Here is a 20,409-nt window from a genome sequence, read left to right as displayed (position 1 = left end):
TAGTGTTTTTCTATAAAAATTCAATTCCTAATATATTTGAATTATCATTGTAAATATGAGACTTTTTTTTTTCTTCGTTTGATTGTGTTTGGATTTAATTTAAGTTTATGGGTTGTGTTTTTGTTAATTGTAATTTATGTTTCATTGATATTTTTTTATTTAGTAATTTAATGTTTTATATCAAAAATAGGAATTTTTGAGATTGGAATTCAATGTACAATAAAAAAGGAAGAAACAAAGAATTGTTTAAATTTTCATATTCTACCCTGAATAAGAATTAAAGTTTCCCGCGCAATGCGTGGGTTATATGCTAGTAAAAATAAAGACCAAATATGTAATTAAATCTTTAATTTATTTTATTGAGAAATTGAATATTGAGGCACCATCTTTGGCGATAGTTATTAAAAGTCGATAACATCGGTCCTAAAATGTACCGTACCGTAATACCATTAGTAGGACCCTTTTAAGATGGCACTTGAGGCAAGTCGCCACAATAAGTTTCAGAGCCTTCTCTTGTTCTTTATACGAGCCTGACCATCTTCACAACAGAGAAACCTCGGAATAAACCCTGGAGCAACCTCATCACCATTTTTATGTAGAACTACAAAACTCGAGGTTCTTACTCAGGTAATCTCAGCCATGCCTGATTGCTTTTTTAATATAAATATATGTTTTACTTTTATGTGTTTCTTGTTATTGTTATGCGTTTGCTGTAGAAAATCTATACTGGGTTTTGTCACTGATTTTGAGTTTAGATTTGATATTTTGTCTTGGAAAAAGTTGCTTACTTTCAAAAATATTTCTGGGTGTTTTTCATTACCGTCAATCAATGTGCTTGGGCTGCTAAGAGCGAGTAAACAAATACAAGTAAAATAAAATTTGAAGCTTTGCAATGTTATATACTTGTGTAAGCAAAATGAATTGGAAGGAAAATGTTGAAGTTAGAATTTTGATCAAGTGGGTCCACTCAGTTTCATTGATTAAATTGTATACATATGAGATGTATATGTATTTCTGAGCCAACCCTTTAGTTTTGGATCTTTTGGTTCACAGATGAAACTTACTATCAAAAGCTTAACCACGATGTGTAGTAAATATCCCAGAGAGAGAGAGTGTGTGAGAAAGAAGTACAAGTTTTACTCCTGTTGAGTGTATGTATGCCATGAAGAAAGGTATCTTATTCAGGCTTATGGATTTTGTAATTCAGGGAAACCATCAAAATCATTTAGGTAATTACTCGGACACGGAATGCCAAAGGCAGGAAGGTTAATGACAAATGGAGCACTGATGAAGGCATAGATTGAATAAGCAAATTGCCTGACTCAATTCTTCAGCACATTCTAACATTCCTTCCCACAAGAGATGCTGTTGGAACAGTCATATTATCGAAGAGATGGGAACGCCATGGATGTCCATTACCAGTTTTGTGTTTTGTATACTGTGTGAGTTGATCTATAAGAGAGACTTCTTCATGAATTTTGTGGAAAGAGTACTTATGCTCCGCGAGTCCATAGACAAAGTATTTTTCTCTTGTATGTGATGTTCTATGTGATGCTTCTCGTATCAATAAATGAATCTTGCATGCACTACACACAATGTTCGAAAGTTATTTCTTGCCCTTTGTGGACTCCTAGATGCATACACGTTTCCTCGTTTATTTAGTTGTGATTCACTAGAAGACTTAACTCTAGAGATGAGCCGTTAGACTCAAAAGATGGGCTGTGTGCTCAAGCTTCCCCGTTCCATATATTTTTCAAGTTTCGAGCTTGTATCTTAAGTATGTTACCTTTGAAGGGGACTATTCAACAAAATGCTCTTTTCAGGTTGCCCAGTCCTGGAGAATCTGACTTTAGCTCTTTGCAAGTGGGAGAATGTGGATGCTGTTTGTATATCTGCTCCCATGCTTCAAAATTTGACCATATATGAAACAGAAAATCGAGACAATTTTCAAAAAAATTTGTGGAACTGAAGGAGAACTGCATGTAGTAAAGAATTTGCTGAGAGATACTACAACATTGGAGAAAATGGTAATAATTTGTTCTCTTGTAAAATTCTCAGTGGGCTCAGGGAGGCAAAAGGAGGTTCGTGAATGGTTACTAATGCTTCCCAGAGGATCAATAAGTTGTGCAATTGAAATTTCACGAGTATTTCCTGGGCCTTTTATCCCAAATTCTCTTGGTACATGTAATGCTTTTGTCAGGTTTACCTTACTGCAAGCTTTGGCTTTACAGCTTTGATTATATCATAGGCCGGTGGTTTTTGTCGCTCTCTATTCTATAAATTCTTCGTTTTTTTTTTTTTTTTAGTTGTTTAGAGGATCTTCTGGCCTATTGACTGAATGGCTTCAGAAACTCTAAGATGAGCACATCAGTTTTAATTCTTGCCTGTTGAGAGGTATGATGCAGTTTCCTTTTCCACCAAATCTGCGGCCAAATTTCTTGATTTGGTTTGGTGCTTTAAGCTCTAAACAGCTAGAATTTGGCTCTACCCCTTTCTTTTCTTGTTTGATGATCTACCAATCATCTACGAAAATTCTAATGTTCTCTTAGTCACTTGAATAATTAGTTTCGGTTTTCACTTGTGGGAAAATCTTCTGTAGTTCTGCTCAAGAATGCAATTGTTTTGGAGAAGACTGTTAATTCTTCTTATCCCTTGAAACTAAAGTGCAAGGGAAGCATAACCCTAAGATTGGATGGAATAGTACATTCTCGTTTCCTTATACTGTCCTCTTCTCTATTTGCCTTCGTTGCACATACCATAGAGAAACAAAATGTGATTTATTAAACACTATGTTTGGATGAAACACTCTCCTCTTCTTCTATCAAAATATGTTAAGTAAACAATGTGTTAAAAGTTGTGAGGGAAGTTTCCATTCTACAACATGAGAAAAGAAGAAGGCATGAAACAAAAGAAAAAAAAAAAAAAAAAGTAGATATGTAACAAATTAAATTAAACTTCAACCAACTTAATTAGATTGATATATGTTTTGAGGTCATGGGTTCGGTGTAAATCAAAGAAAACGGTGAGGGTTTAAGAGAGAAATTAGAGAGGTAGAGGTGCTATGGTGCCGAATGAAGAGAGGCAAGCAAGGAGGCTCTGCCATGGGTATGGGTTGGCGTGAAATAGAGAGAGAGGGAGACTAAGATCTAATTGGAGAGAGATCACGGGGAAGGGGAAGCCACTGCAATTGGTGGCAATGGCGATGAGCACGCAAATGGATCAGCTTCTCTCTTAGATCTGCCATGAGTTCCTTGCATCTATTTCTCTTTCTTGCTTTTTGTGTGTGTGTGCACACACGCATGTGTGCAGTTTGTGAATGTTTTTTTGGATTTGTGTGAATATGATAATTTTGTTTGGATTGATTGGCTCAAGAATGGTCATACCAAGAGGAAAATGTGTTCTTAAACCAAAACTTTACAATTTTTACAAATTTGCTTTTAGATCATATTTCTCTTGTTTTATATATGTAGAGCAAAAATACATATTCATCTCCTATTTTTTAATAGAGGTCGGTTATGAGAGACTAACAAAAGTAATCTCAACTCAGGTGAACAAAGTATCAAGTTTTGAACCATATACATAAACATAAACAAATGCATATACATGAATAACACATTATATATAACAATAAAATAAATACCCCGGTGACTAAAATTCAATTATTTATATACAAAAATTGATAAATAAGAACAATTTTAATGAGTCTTGAAAGATAATAGGAAATTGTTTTTTTAATGTTGTTTCGTCAACTTTTTTTTTTTTTTGGACCATTTTTTTATCAATAAAGATAAATTTTTTATAATATAGTTTTACTATTACTTTAATATTTTAAATTGACCAATGTAAAATTTGCATGTTAATATACATACAATGTCTATATTTATTTTTCAAAAAATAAAAAGTTACATAACAACCAATACATGTTTGCATATATTAAATTTTAAAAAATATATATAAATCTAAGGTAAAGTCTTTATACTTTGATGAATTCCAAAACTACATAATAAATAATGCAATCTTTATCTTACATTAAAACCACTCAAGTTTGAGTTAACTATTGGTGTTCCTTAAAGCTAGATCTTGAAAAAAAAAGTGATTTAATTATGGTTAGTATCTCAATTTCAAGGTATTTGATTGAGTAAATCTTAATATTCAGTAATGATATTAACTATCATTAAACCTACAATATCAATTGCACTAGTTGGTCTGTTCAAAATTGCATTTTTAAACCAAGACCATATTTTAAAAGCAATTCACAACCTTGCTCACAAGACAAACGCACAATTATAACTAGTTACCAAAAAAAAAATAGTGAATAACTAAAGGGTGATTTATAATGTTTCTTGTACATGCCTCAAAACTATTACATACAAATACATGTTGGAAAGTATGATTTACTTTCCCCAAATTGAAGATAGAAATTAAGGAATTGATCGGTTAAAGTAAATCAAGGGATTGAAGCAATCAATTATATTGATATGAAATTCAAGATCAAATATTCATGTAACAAAATTGTAAGGTTATAAGGATTTAGGATCTAAATGTTTTAGAACTTCAATATGTAATGTTCAATAACCATGATCAAAACTTAGAATCTAGATTTAGGCTGCATAAAGTGATGTATGTGTAAAGTTGGAATCGAGTAATTGTAAAAAAAACTGTTTAATTTCTGCAAGGCTCAATCGATCAAAAATTAGACTCGATTGATCGAAACTTGTGCAAAATGTTTTTCTAGCAGAATTTCCAACTCAGCCTAAGCCCATATGACGTGCAGGATTTTATGTTTTTCTTTAAGTATAAAAGGAAAAACCCATGTTTTGAGGCTGTTGTTTATGCTGTGTGTGAATCTCTTGTGAGATCTAGAGATGTTTGCCTTCATACACACTTAGGGTTATCAAGATCGAGATTGATGTTGAGAGCTTAGTGATCATTTCAGTTGCTACATGAAGAGCTTAAAGAAAAACAAGTGGTATACTTGTAGATGCTATGGATTTGAGAAAGAAATAGTCTGTGGACTTAGAGCTGTCACGTGGTCGTGGTAGTAAGTTTTTTACTTGAGATACAATAGGATGTTAGTGGTCTAAGTCGCTATTGTAAAACTTCAATTTTTTCATAGTAGATTTGTTTTACCTTGAGGATGGTTAGGTTAAATCCTCCCCAGGTTTTTTACCGGTTTGGTTTTCTTGGGTTATCATATCGTGTGTTTTTTATATTTCCACACTGCTTTGCATGATATGATTTACTTGTGTTGACCTAGATCTGAATAATTTACCTAAATTAATCACTTGGCTAAATAACTAGGTTAATCTATTTGTGTTTAAGGGGTCTAAAAACGTACAAGTGGTATTAGATTTGGTGAACAACTATGCCTACCGGAAAGTAAGGATGAAAGCAGGAGGAATGCATTAATGAGAGAGTCTAAAATTATTTTGAATACGGATGGGAGAAGCCCACTACTCCTGTTAGTGAGTGGCAAACTTCTCAGAAAGAAGCAGCCGTTTTTAATAGCAAAGCCATGAATGCTATTTTCAATGTTGTTTCTATGGAGAAATTCAAGAGAATCTCAAATATTAAGGTTGCTCATATTGCTTGGAATATTCTCCAAACTATACATGAAGTCACAAAGGCAGTTAAAATCAACAAGTTGCAGCAATTAACAACTAGATTTGAAAGCATTAGGATGTCTGATGATGAAAGTTTTGATGAATTCTATGCTAAGCTTATTGACATTGTTAATTCTGCTATAATTTGAGTGAAATCTATGATCAACCTAAGATTGTTAGGTAGATTCTTAGATCCTTAACTGAGAATTTTAAACCCAAAGTGACTGCCATTACTGAAACCAAGGATGTGGACTACATCCCTGTTAATGAACTTGTAGGATTTCTCCAGTCCTATGAGTTAGACCTACCCAAGACAAACAGGTCTAAATCAATGGCTCTTAAGTCAGTTGATGATGTAGATGGGAATGGATTTGATGATGAACTCTCTGCTACAGAGATTGCATATCTTGCCAAGAACTTTAGAAATTTTCTTAGGAACAACAAAAGAATGGCAAGAGGTAAAAACAATGTTGAACCTAGAAATTTTAGGAGGAATGATCCCACTAAAGTGAACAATATTGAAAAACCTAAAGAGAAAGTAGGTTAATCCTCTAATAATTCTATGGGTCAACAATGTTTTGGTTGTCAAGGGTACAGCCATGTGACATCAAAATGTCCTACATTCTTGAGATCAATGAGTAAGGTTATGGTTGTAACCCTTAGTGATGATGAAGTTTCTGATAATGAGTCTGGGAGTGATGAGGGTGGAAACTTCATTACTTTTACAACTATTGCTGTAATTGATGAAAATGTTATGGTTGATGAGAACCCTTCTGATGGGGAACTCTCTGAGAATGCTGCTTTGCAAGAAGCCTATAATAAGCTTTGCAAGGTTGCTGCAAAAGATGTTATGAATGTTAATTTAGGTTTAAAGAAAATTACTTCTCTTGAACTTGATAAGAAAAATTTATTGTTGAAACTGTTTAATGCTAATGAATTGCTTGATAAGGTGAAGACTGAAAACATGTTATTGCTTGATAAAGTTAAGAACTTGGAACTTGAATTATTTGTTGTTAGAGAACAAACAAATAGATCTACTAGTTCTAAACTTAATCACATGTTGAGTGCTCAGAAGTCTCATTTAGACAAAATTGGTCTAGGTTTTGTAGAAAGCATCTCTTTGTTTGAAACTCATTCCACAAATTTTCTTCCTTCTTCTGAGCCTCCCGTGAGAAAAAGTGTCAAACCAGTGGAAGTTACACCTCCTAGGAAGATAAGGATTGATCTCAAAGAGTCTAAGCCTAAGACCCCTAACCCTCCTAAGGATAAGTTGCATGATAAACCTGTCTGGATTTGTCATTTTTGTGGAAAGTCTGGGCACATTCGTCCAAACTATTTCAAGTTGCAAGCTGCCAAGCATGCAAATAAGCCAAAAGTACCATGCCTCAAGCACAAGACCCTATGGTACTTATTGGTGAGTTGGTAAAGGCTTTGAACCTTTCTTCCAATCCTGGAGTTGCTCATCATTTTAATTAGAATAATAACTCCAATGCTAGAGTTGCATCTAAGAAGTTTTGGATGCAAAATGCTCAATCTGATTAAGTCTTTCTGACATGGTCCTTATGCTTTATCTATCTATACTTTGTGACCGCTCTTTTTTTATTGTTTTGGTTTGTTTTTTGTTTTTAGGATTTGCATTGCATAACATTCATGCATTTCATGCTAGGTTGTTTTTGTGTTTCTTTTCAAAAAAAAAAAAAAATTTAAAAAAAAAAAAAAGGAAAAAAAAAGTGTTTTGCATCATTGTTCTTGTATTTAAAATCAAGGCTGGCTATATTAACTTTACATAACTTGTTTATGTACTTTTTTTAGCTTGGATGAGCTTATTTTATTGTATTTTACTAGTTTGAGCTTTGTAGTGCATGTTGTGTGGGAGATTTTTATAGTTTTTGATCTCTTGATCTTAATCTTGAAGTCACATGCTTTTGATTGTTGGACTTGAACTTAATGAGAAAGGTATAAATAACCATCTCACCACTGTTTACTAGCCAATCATGAACACCTTAATACATATCGTAAGATTTTGTGCTCGACAAAGTGTAGCACATGCACAAAAAGAATATAAGGTGTAGCCTCAGATTAATGCTAAAATGGTGTGTACATTATTGGGCTATAATCAATTCACAATGAAATAAAATTGGTGTGTACATTATCTTGACTATTTTGACAATTTCCAAATCTAATAAAATTGGTGTGTATATTATGAGGCAAAATAAGAAACTTACATGATTGCAAGCTTGTTTTCTAGGAGATGTGGGAGTTATATGATATAACTCTTTAAGTGATAGTCTCTTTCAAATTTATGTGATGAATTTTGTAGAAATTGTGATTGATTACTATCTCTTATCACCTCACATGTATCTCAAGCTCTTACTAGTTGCACACACTACACAAGTTACTTTTTACTAAACTTAGTACATTATACGATGTGTGATCTTGTTGTGGCCATCCAAGATTAAAAGTTCCTTGATTTTAATGCAAAATGTGTTTAAAGTTTGGGATTTGAGGACAAATTGGTTGAAAATCTTGTTTTTTGAAGATCTGGGCTAAATTCAAGGGTTTTTGAAAAACTTTTCATCTCATACTCATACATTTTATTCATAAAACAATATGCTTTGAGGAGTTTCTGCATTCAAATGTGTTGTTTTTCAAAAATTTGATTTTTCCAGATTTTTAATCAATCAAACCTATTGCTCGATCAATTGAAATTGCGATTAAAAATTTGGTTTGAATCTGTTTGGCTCGATCATTGCTTGATTGATGCTGGATCGATCGAATGTGTTTTTCGATCGATTGAACCTATTTTTTGACCGATTGAAAATCGTTCAGAGAGTTTTATAAAAACATAAGCTTTTCACGTGTTCTTCACTATTTCAAACTTTTCAAAAGCTTTTCTCTTTCTCTCTTTGGCCGATCCAGATTCGAAGCACCAGTAAGACCATCCTACCCTTTCTTTTTTAGTTTAATCTCATTTTTCATGCATTTTGTCATGTATTTTATGGACATTTTCGGACCTAGTAATTTTTGGGGTTTTTGGTGTTTGGGATGATTTCTTTCAAAATTGATCAATGGGTTTTTGTCATTGGATGTTGTAAACATGTTTCTCATAGTCTATTTTGATCAATTTGATGGATTGGAAAGAATTGAAAATTCTAGGACTTGAAACTCTCTCTCTCTCTCTCTCTCTCTCTCTCTCTCTCTCTCTCTCTCTCTCTCTCTCTCTATATATATATATATATATATTGCTTATATATGTGATGGTTTCTGGGGGGGGGGGGGTATTATGTGACAAATTGCTTTTTTAGATGGTGTATATATATTTGTGACAATGCTATAGACGGTGACAACAACAATTTGAATGTTTTCTTACAACTGCTCATATATGACAAATGATAATTGGAAGCCTGGAAGGACATCACTTTTAAACGACACTCTTGATTAATCAATATACTACTCATTCCACTCACACAAAGGCGACATCCCTAGGGTCTCCCATGACAATAATTATCTCAAGCATATATACATCAAGGTAAATTTCACTAACTACTCCTAAAGATTGGGAAAATGCTAACTAGGTCCAAAACATTTCAAAACCGATCATTTCAGTCCCTAAGTCCAAATAGACTATAATGCTGTTAACTCACCTCTCATCTCTCTCTTTGACTCTCTCTCTTCTCTTTCTCTATCTCGGATTTCATATATATAATATGTGCAGAACAAGAACTTTTTTAGAAAACAAACAGGGAAAAAAATGCTTCAATGAAACCACCAAGCAAAACTCAATGAAGAGGAAAACACAACAAACCAAGTTTTTTTTTAAGATTTAAACCCAAATCACTAAACATGCAATCAAAAACTACGACAGAAAATCAGCCTCTCAATTGAAAATTCTAATCCAAAACCAAACTAAAACCCAATCAATCAAAACATCCACTTAACTAAACCCACAAACTCATAGACCTTAGAAAGAAAAAAAAAATTGCTCTAATCTATGTGGCTCTATGGATAAGGTATTTGGTATCAAATGATACTGTGTCAAAGGTATCAAAATCCAATAAGTGTGAGACATGTCAATAAAAAATAACTACCCAACTAACAAATGAAAGACATGTGTTAGTGGGTAGTTATTTTTACACACATGTTTCTCATTTATTGGATTTTGAAACAGATGACGTGGTATAATTTGATACAAAATACTTTTTCGGCTTTATGACCATCCACCACCAACCACCTCCACAGCAAACCCACCACTATCAATTGAAACCTAACCACCCCGAGCACACACCACGGCACCACCACAAACACCACTAAAGAGAAAACGCAAACCATCAACGCCAATCCACACCATGAGCCATCACTAACCTATACCATGGCACCGCTACAAGACCATGAGAGAAAGAAGAGAGGGATGAGAGAGTAAGAGAAGAGAGAGGGATGAGAAAGTAGAAAGGCCTAAGAGAGAGAGAGACTAAAAATAAATAACGGTGTTACAAATCATTTAAGTTTAAGGACTGTAATGGTCAATTTCGAAATGTCTTGGAACTAGTTGTTATCAGTGCAAATCTTAGGGGTAGTTAGTGAAATTTACCCTATAAATTATCTTACTTGTATAATATATAGGGTCTATGGTCATATGAGATCCACATGTTGTGAGTGAGAGAAAGGATATACATATTAGATTTATAAAATATCATATTCTTTCCGCATATGAAACCATATAATGGATTGTATAGGATAATTTTGAGGTGAATAGTTTTTAGAATAATTTCTCTAACTAAAGATACCATTTTTATCTTGAGAAAGTTTTGGGACACCACAAAACCTCACAATATCCTTGTTTTGGGAATAATACTTCTATATTTTATTTTATTTTAGTTGACTTACGGTGGGCTACCATCTCGATAGTTGTAAAAATTTCTGAGAATCTGTTATGTTTGTATAAAAAAGTGACATTGGGAATATTACGAGTAATGCTAGAGCCGCAAACTATTTTACAAACTGTTGATGTGGTGGATAATTATTGATGAGACAAAATGTGATGTTAGCAGTGAGCCTAGATGAGATCAATAAGAATTTGGCACATCAACAATTTGTAAATATGTTGTAAAATAGTTTGTAATTGTAGGTTATACCATTACTCTAATAAACTACAACATTCATTGTTACGTTTGTTTGTGAATTTTATGTATTAAATCCGTAGTACTACTTTTAACATTTTCCCTATAAACATTATTACTACATAGATACATACAATTGGTAATTTGAACATCATATCTCTTATTCGAGAGCTAACTAGAACTCACAAACATTACTACTACATTCTTTAAAATCTATATGCAACAAATGCAAAATGTTATTCATATGTTTATTAAATTTATTGTGTTTTTGAAGTCTTACAACTTATATTTATTATTACGTCAATTTATAAATATTTTGTATTAAAATTAATTTGCAGCAAAACTCATCAATACTCAATACATTGCCCATGTGTTTTTTTGTCCGTTATATGAATTTTACAAACATATTAGTTATGTGACCAAAATTGAGAACTACAAAACAAGAGGTTCTTGTTCAGGTAATCTCAGTCATGCCTAATTGATTTTTTTTAATAAAAATAGATGCAGACCCATGCGGTGTGTGAGAATAAATAATTACTTTGTATTATAATATAATGTATAGTTTTTTCTCTAAAAATTTTTTAAGTTAATTTTTTCTCCCTAAAAATTAAACAATTGTTTGGTCCAATTAAGTCTACTTCAATCCCATTAGATCCAATTAGGTCCACTTTAGTCAAATTTGGTCTAATTGGTCCAATTCGGTCTAACCAGTCAATTTCAGTCCCCTTCCGTCCATTTTAGACTAATTGGGCCTTAAATTGATTCTTTTTGTAGGTTTTCTTTTCAATTTTAACTCAAAAAAAATTCTTAATTTTTGGGTTGCAAAGTATGAAATTTTATTATATTTGGTGTAAAATTTTTAGTTTTGAGTTAAGAAATACAAATAAAATATTAAAATAGACATTAGAAATTATAAATATGAGCCTAGAAAATGGAATATTCAAAAGTCTTATTCGGTCCACATTGATTCTATTCGGTCCATTTTGTCAACTTCAGTCCAATTTGATCCTATTTCATCCATTCAATCCCATTTAGTCTATTGTGTCCACTACAGTTCTATTTGGTCTAATTTAGTCCAATTCAGACCATTCAATCCACATTGGCTTTATTCAGTCCACATTGGTCCTATTCTGTCCACTTCAATCCTATCAAGTCCATTTTTTCCACTTTGGTCTTATTTGGTCCATACAATCCACTTTGATCCAATTCAATCCAATCCAGTCCACTTTGGTCCTATTTGGCCTATTCTGTCCACTTTGGTTCTATTCAGTTCATTCAGTTCACATTGGTCCTATTCATTTCACATTGGTCCTATTCGATCCACTTCTATCTAGTCTGTCCAATTCGGTCCTATTCAGTCTGATGTAGTCCCGTTCAGTCCACTTCAGTCTTATTCAGTCCATTTGTTCTTATTTTGTCATATTTTGTCCAACTTGTTTCTATTTAGTCCTATTCTGTCCATTTGATCCATTTGGTCCAATTCGAATCACTTTGGTTTATTTTGGTCCACTTCGATCTATTTTTGTGCACTTATATAATAGGAAAAGACATGTTTGAGTTGAAAGCACCTAATCTAAATCCAAATTTATTAAAAATGTATATAAATCTCAAACTCATTTAAAATCTTAAGCATAGCATTTATTGTTGCTACGTTTTTGTTAAACCACATTAATGTAGTATTTCAGTCCACTTTAGTAAGGCTAAATTTAAGTGAAAGTTTTTCTAAACATAAATTCTATGAATATACAAATGTAATCTTTAGGGTAGTTATTCTTTTTTCGTGACCTGATACTTTTGTCACTAAACCTTATTTTTAGTGACGGAATATTTCGTCACCAAATGTATTTTTTTTTCCAATTTCAATAGATCAGGTGACAAAGTTTTTGCGTCACCAATCGTTTTTTATTAATTTATTAATTTCAATAGATCAAGTGACAAATTATTTCGTCACCAATTTCTGCTTATAGTCAAATATGGCAATGAAAATTATCGTCACCAATTTGATTTTTTTATTAATATTCTTTACATTTACTTGTCATTACATTAATCTGTTCATTTCTAACCAAATCCATTAAAAAAAAACATTCATTCATTTCTAACCAAATCCATAAATAAAATCCATACAATCTAAAAATGCAATAAAGATGTTCATAAAGTAATTACAACCATTTACATACAAATAATGTCTTAGCTTCCAAACTTTACAGAAAATTAATTGAGTTCAAGTAGTTCCCACAAAAGCTATCTTTTTGCCACCAATCTCAAATCTGCACACAAGTATCAAGGAAAATACATTAATAACAAACTAGACTGCAAACTCATATCCCTAATAAGAAGTACTACAACAACAACAACAAAAAGATTATTATTAGTAAGACAATGCAAAAAATATCCACAGAATACCCAATAATAAACTAGACAAAATAATCATAATGCAAAATCATATGAAGCCAAACTATCAAATAAAGAAGGCCCACAACATTCTCATCAAATAAAAACCAACCAGTCATCACAATAAACATTATGATTATTCTCATCAAATAAAAACCAACCAGTCATCACAATAAACATTCTCATCAAATAAAAACCAAACCTACATTACAAACTACGGAGAAATCATAAAGAATGCAGAAAAATCCTAATTTAAAACAAAACAAATAAAGTGAAATCCAAAAAAAAAACTTAGCCACCATGATAAACACAAACCCACCCACCACAACGAATAAAAAATCTAGCCAACACTATTAAAAAAAAACTAGCCACAACCATTAAACAAAAACCACAGCTACCACCATAAACAAAAACCCACCACCACCATTAAACAAAAAACATAGCCACCACCCATTAACACAAAAACTCAGCCACTACCATAAACAAAAAACTTAGTCATCACAATAAACAAAAAACTCAGCCACCACCACAAACAAAAAACCCACCACCACTATTAAACAAAAAACACAGCCACCAACATTAACACAAAAACTCAGCCACTACCATAAACAAAAAACCCAACCATTACCATTAAACAAAAAGCACAGTCACCACCATTAACACAAAAACCCAGCCACTACCATAAACAAAAAACCCACCACCACCGTTAAACAAAAAACACAGCCACTACCATTAACACAAAAACTCAGCTACTGCTATAAACAAAAAACCCAACCATCACAATATGCAAAAAAACTCATCACCAACATTAAACAAAAAACCCAGTCACCACCATAAACAAAAAACTCACCACCGCCATTAAACAAAAAACACAGTCACCAGCATTAATACAAAATCATAGTTACTACCATAAACAAACAAAAAAACCCAGTCATCACAATAAGCAAATAACCCACCACCAACATTAAACAAAAAATCCAACCACCACCATAAACACAAAAACCCAATCACACAATAAACAAAAAATCCAGCCACCATCATTAACACAAAACCCACCACCACCATCAAACAAAAAAAATCCAACTACCACCACAAACAAAAAACCCACCACCATCATTAAACAAAAAACACAATTATAGCACAATTGTGCCACGGTACCCTCATACATATAAGAGGTTACTATAGCACAGTTGTAAAAATGTTTTCAATTGAGAGATAGGGTAATACTTGTTTTGTGTTTTTATACTAAAATATAGCAACATATACCATATACAAGCCCCAATACTAATGCTCTTAGGTAGGCAAATAAAACACTAACCAGGATGTGTTCTAGTTAGTAGATGAGCTCCCCCCATTGCCACAAATGTCACTGTCACCATTGCTCCTCAAATATTGTATGATGCAATCCATCTTCTCCTCCAGCTTGAAGTTTGCATCCTGGAGCTCTTCTACTTGACCCTCTAGCCTGTAGTTTGCATCTTGGAGCTCTTCTACTCAACCCTCGAGTTGTTAAGTATACTAAGTTAAGGAAGATGAGGCAGGAGTCCTAAGAGATGAGGAAGGCCTCATGCCAAGTCCCTTTACATAGCTAGATCTCGGCTTAAGAACCATCATAGATATCTCCTCTTCGATCAAAGGTTGTGCTTCAAGAGTGCTACAATGCTCATCTTGCACTCTTAACATCTCTTGCTATCATTTCAAGTAATAGAAACCATCAAAAATATATATGTTCTAGTTTTGCAAACATATATAGAATAAAAATACATATATTCTAGTTTTGCAAACTCAAGACATATATTGATATACATACATATGTATGTTCGCAATCAGGGTGTACCCACTGTTTTGTCTTTGAATTGGAGTATCATAGTAGACTTATGCCAGCTTAGGAATATGACCTCCATTTTTTCGTCTTTAATTATATGCTTTTCAATGTTAGAAGGCAAGTTAATTAATTACAACAAGTAATATACTAAGCTTTTGAAAAATTGAAATAACACACCGCCTCATCCACCCTAACTACAAGCGACTTGTTTCCACATCTATGAATGTGTTTATCAACCATTCCCTCTTTATTTTTGTTTTTAGCATTTCTTGCTGAGACTTTCTATAATGAATAAAGACCAAGAAAATATTAGAGTTTTGACTTAAGTTATATATATATACACACACACAGATAGATTACAATATAAATCTACTCCACCTTCCAACTAAATATTAATCAAACAAATTTGATAGAACGAATAATCTAGTAGACATGACACCATAATAAGATCTACATAAAATATTAATCCAATGCATATATAGGTAGGGATTATGTAGGTGAAAGGTGAGAACATACTTCACTTGTAATTAAAATTTTCAAAGTATTAATTACCAGCCAATCTTCATCACTCCACTTTCCATCAATTAGTTCAATCCATTTTTCTCGTGTGACATTTTTTGGTGGGTGGTTTCTTGCATATGTGCTTCCTTCATCCTTCACAAGTTTCTTATATTTTGCGAACAACTTGTTGTAGTGGCTGCTCAATAATCTACCACACTTTGTATTTAGAGATTTGTTCACAAGTACAGATTCTCCTTGTATATCAAATTGATCCTGCAAAGTGAGGTATGTATAAAGAAAATATCATTCATTGAATTCAATATGCTTAGTGACAGCATCAACAATACACTATAAAATACAACATAAAATATAAAGCAATGTAATTAAAACAACAAAATCAAGCTCATGGACAACTATAAACATTTAAAATACCGCCACATCTTTAATGATCGCCTCTTTTTCACTGCTATCAACATTCTTCCAACTATAAACATTCATAGTGGACAAGTTTGTACACACTTGTACACCAATTTGGCGAGAAAACTTCCCTACATGTTCACCAACAAGAGCACAAAACTCTGGGGCAATGCGGGCCAATAGCTTCCCATATTTCTCAACAAGTCCTCGTACCCCTAATCCACACGTCATGCCACGGGCACGTCTACAAGTCGATGCTATCAAGACATAATACAAATTAAATCAACAAGTGAACCAAATATAGTGTGATTATGAAATCAAGTAATGGAACTTAAATATCTCACCATCCGTGGTAGACGGTGTGCCCACAAGCTGTGCCTCAACATTAGTAGAAATTTGGGCAAAAGAATCTCCACCAAGATGCATGCTCGATGATGGGCTGGTATGCTGGACTGCTAGGGTAGATTCCTTATGCTTATAACGAGTCTTATGTATCATGCAAAAGTATATAAAAATATCTAAATTTATTACAAGTTAAGATAGAAACAAGTTATTTCATCATTTAAAATATTTTCAATTGATGATTTTCATTGATCGTTCCAAACACAATATTACAAAGTATTTCAGGCACCAGATCATGTATATAATACCTCAGAATCTCCACCGAGAAGTAGGCTCAATAATGGACCCTTATGCTGGACTGTTGGTGTAAATTTCTCACGGCATGAATGAGTGCTACGTCATGGTGCCATCTGTATCATACCAAAATATGTATAAATTTTTAAATTCATAAAAAATATATATATATATATATATATATATATATATATATATATATATAAACAAGTTATTTCATCACAATATTACAAAGTACGAAGTATTGCATACACAAAATCATATATATAGTGCCTCATTATTTAAAGGACTAGATAACTCATCATCACCAATAGCTGGTACATAGTCGTCGTCATCTATCTGAACACTTACTCTTTTTCTTCCCACATTTCCAGATTTAGGCAGAAAAGTTGGCAAATGCTTCAATCCCAAAGCATTTATTCTCTCTTGGTTTTGCTTGATTCTTTGTGCTCTTTCCATCTCATATTCTGTTATTTTATTATGAGTATCTTTGCGCTTTTTGGCCATTTCTGCAACTATAGATTTACATAGAAAATAAAATATAATGTCTACAAAAACTTGAATTTAGACAATTGATTGATGACATGCCTATTAATCTTTGATCACCTTTAAAATTTGTGAGAATGAAAAATATATGAAGATAATGTAATCTAACGGTAGATTTTTAAAATTCATATTGAATTAAGAAATATAGGGCTGGGTTCAAGTTACACCTGATGTAACTCTAAAAAGTGTTACACCACCGAATAACTTCTTATTGAATTCATATTTTGGAAATCCAACCGTTGGATTACATTTTCTATATGTTCTGAACATGCATGCTAATCGGGTGTAATTTGCCATATGATCTTTAAACTCATCTTTTATGCGTTATTTTAAACTACAAATACTTGAATTTAGACAATTGATTGATGACATGCCTATTAATCTTTGATCACCTTTAAAATTTGTGAGAATGAAAAACATATGAAGATAATGTAATCTAACGGTAGATTTGTCAAAATTCACATTGAATTAAGAAATATAGGGCTGGGTTCAAGTTACATCTGATGTAACTCTAAAAAATGATACACCACCCAGTAACTTATTATTGCATTCATATTTTGAAAATTCAACCGTTGGATTACATGTTCTATATGTTCTTAACATGCATGCCAACCTTGAGCCCTTAGGTTGCTAGCCATAGTTAGTCATTTCTGAGTGTTCATTTCCAACATTTCTTGGAACAGATTATGGCAGGAGATCTTTAGTCTTATGTTTTGATGTTGCTCTTCTAATTTCAATTATAGACCAAAGTTATAGAAGTTATACCTTAGGTTTCTGAATTAAATTCTACTATGTGATTGTATTGATAAATGTAGCATAAAAGATGTTACCTTCTCTCGAGGATGATTAAATTCAATTATTGTTCATTGGTCAATACAATCATATAATTGAATTTAATAGGATATCATATTAATTATTTAACTAAGTGCAGACTTACTTAAATTTTGTCCATTCTCAAAAGTGTAAAGCTCATACTTTGGATGCTTCATCAATCCTCACCCTGCCTTTTGGGAGGAAGGATACATATTCCCAAACCATTATATCTACGAGCTAATTTCACTTTTGTGTTGTTGCTTGTTGTAATCAAAACCATTTTGTGGTGTAGACAAGGGTAATTAAAATTCATTTGTGGCCTTTAACTTCTACTTCAATTGCCAAATTAGTTCATAAAGTTCAATTTTGGTCCACTTAGTCTATCATTTTGGAAAAATGAATCAAACCGGTTCTTCTTTCCAAATATTTTAAGTAAACAATGTGTTAAAAGTTGTGATTGAAGTTTCCACTCTACCATATGAGAAAATTATAAATCTAAGAAAAAATCTTTAAATGCCGATAAATTCCAAACATACTTAATAAATAAATTTTCCTTTATTGCCTTTTTGTCCTTCATTTTCTTAATTCTCATCATTTTGTTGGTGTCTAAAATGAGTGGAATTTCGATTAATGAAATTGACAATTCATTTAAGTAGCATCCTACATAGGAGTTCAAAGGCTTACAGTGATTAGCATACTTTAGGACTCCGGCACAATCATTCCAAAAAGGGAAACTTATAGTAAACCCACCTATGGTTAAGTCCCTTTTCACCTTACCTACTAGTGATTCAAAACTTGATACTTTACCCACTTGAGATTAGCTCTATTAGTCGCTTGTAACCCACCTCTCTATTTTCACTATTTAAAACACATTTTTACACGAGAACAAACATAAAATGAATAAAAAAAAAAGTAGGGTTTCAAAAAAGGATGAACATTGTAAATGAAATTCTAAACAATTACAAATCAAATTGTTTGAAATTAAAACAAGTACAAATTAAATCCCACAAATCACAACAAATAAAAAACAAGATCGGGGAGAGAGAGAGAGAGAGAGAGGGAGAGGTAGGTCATGAGTTCAGTGTAGATCAAAGAAAACAAAGAGGGTTTAAGAGAGAAATTGTAGAAGTGGAGGTGGTCTGGTGCCAAAAGAAGAGAAGCAGGCAAAGAGGCTCCGCTATGGGTATAGGTTAGCATGAGAGAGAGAGAGAGAGAGAGAGAGAGAGAGAGAGAGAGAGATTGAGGGGAGGGGAAGCACTATCGTTGGTGGCTGTGGTGGTGAGCACACATGTGGATTGACTTCTCTCTAGGATTTGCCATGGGTTCCTTAGATTTGCTTCTCTCTCACTCTGTGTGTGTGTGTGTCTAACAGAGTCACTGCTCATGTTTGTGTTTGTCTAAAAGTGTATATAATTGTAGTTTGTGAATTTTTTTGGATTTGAGTGAATATGAAAATTTTATTTGGATTTATTGGCTCAAGAACCTTCATACCAAGACGAAGTATGTTCTTAAATTAGAGCTTTACAATTTTAAAAAATCTTCTTTTAGATCTTATTCCTCTTTTTCTTTTTTCCTTTTTTGAGGAGAGAGAATTAAAAGGGGAGTAAAAGTACATATTTACTCATGTTTTTAACAAATGTGGATTACGGGAGACTAATAGAGGCTATATTATGGTGGGCGCGATGAAAATGGGCCAAACCATAGGTGGGTTTACTATAATTTTTCCTTCCAAAAATCTTTATGTTGAATCTTTTTTTTTATATATAAGTATGCAAATATAAAAGATAAAAAATTTAATGGTACAAAACGGCTCCGCGGACCAATTGTTATGTTGAATTTCTATTAAATAATGTTCAATGAATTAATTTTATAATTTTTCCCCCTTTTGCATTGTTATTATTATTTGTATGTGAGCGCCCACAACTTTTAGAACACTTTTTTATATTCATCCTAAGCTTAAGATGAATTTCTGTACCTCTTTACTTTGTTTTCCAAAACTTACATCCTGTAAAGTTGTGATTTACAACTATTTTGTGTTGGCTTTAATTTCGTGCTAAATTTGATTTTATTTTTATTCAATCTTTTGTACCCTATATTTTATGTGGGATTTATTTTGTAAGGGTTGTGTGTGTGAGAGAGAGAGGGTGAAGACTCAAGGCATCTTTTGAAGACTAAAGGAGTTTTCACGGGTAGCTCGTGACTAACCATCCTGCAAAGTAAGGCATGTGCCCTGCACATGACTAGAATGCGAAGAGTCATGACAGATGATGACAGCTGGTTTTCGCAAGTGTCTCGCGGGTAAGGCATTTTCGTGAGATACTCGCGAAACAGTTTGTTTTTCTATTTTGTCCTATCTACTCCACTACATCCTCATACACACTATATATACCATCATTACCCATATATTGAGTAGAGAGCTTTTCAGAAGAGAAAACCCTAGCCTCAAACCCTTGAGAGTGTGAGATTGTCATACCCACAATTCTTTACACCATCCCTTGTGGTTTTCCTTTACTCCTACCTCTCCATTTCCAAATCCTTGAGAGCTTGATAGCCCAAACAC

The 20,409-nt window shown here is 32.9% G+C and overlaps 1 pseudogene; it reads left to right on the top strand.

Annotated features, from left to right (window-relative positions):
• Positions 1-468: 468 nt before the first annotated feature.
• On the top strand, positions 469-2,039 carry LOC142635684 (putative FBD-associated F-box protein At1g55030; annotated as a pseudogene).
• The last annotated feature ends 18,370 nt before the right edge of the window (positions 2,040-20,409 follow it).

Source organism: Castanea sativa, chromosome 5 (assembly GCF_040712315.1).
Source record: "Castanea sativa cultivar Marrone di Chiusa Pesio chromosome 5, ASM4071231v1".
Classification (NCBI taxonomy): Eukaryota; Viridiplantae; Streptophyta; class Magnoliopsida; order Fagales; family Fagaceae; genus Castanea; species Castanea sativa.
Note: the sequence above shows the minus strand (reverse complement) of the source record. Positions and strands in the feature narration are given on the sequence as shown.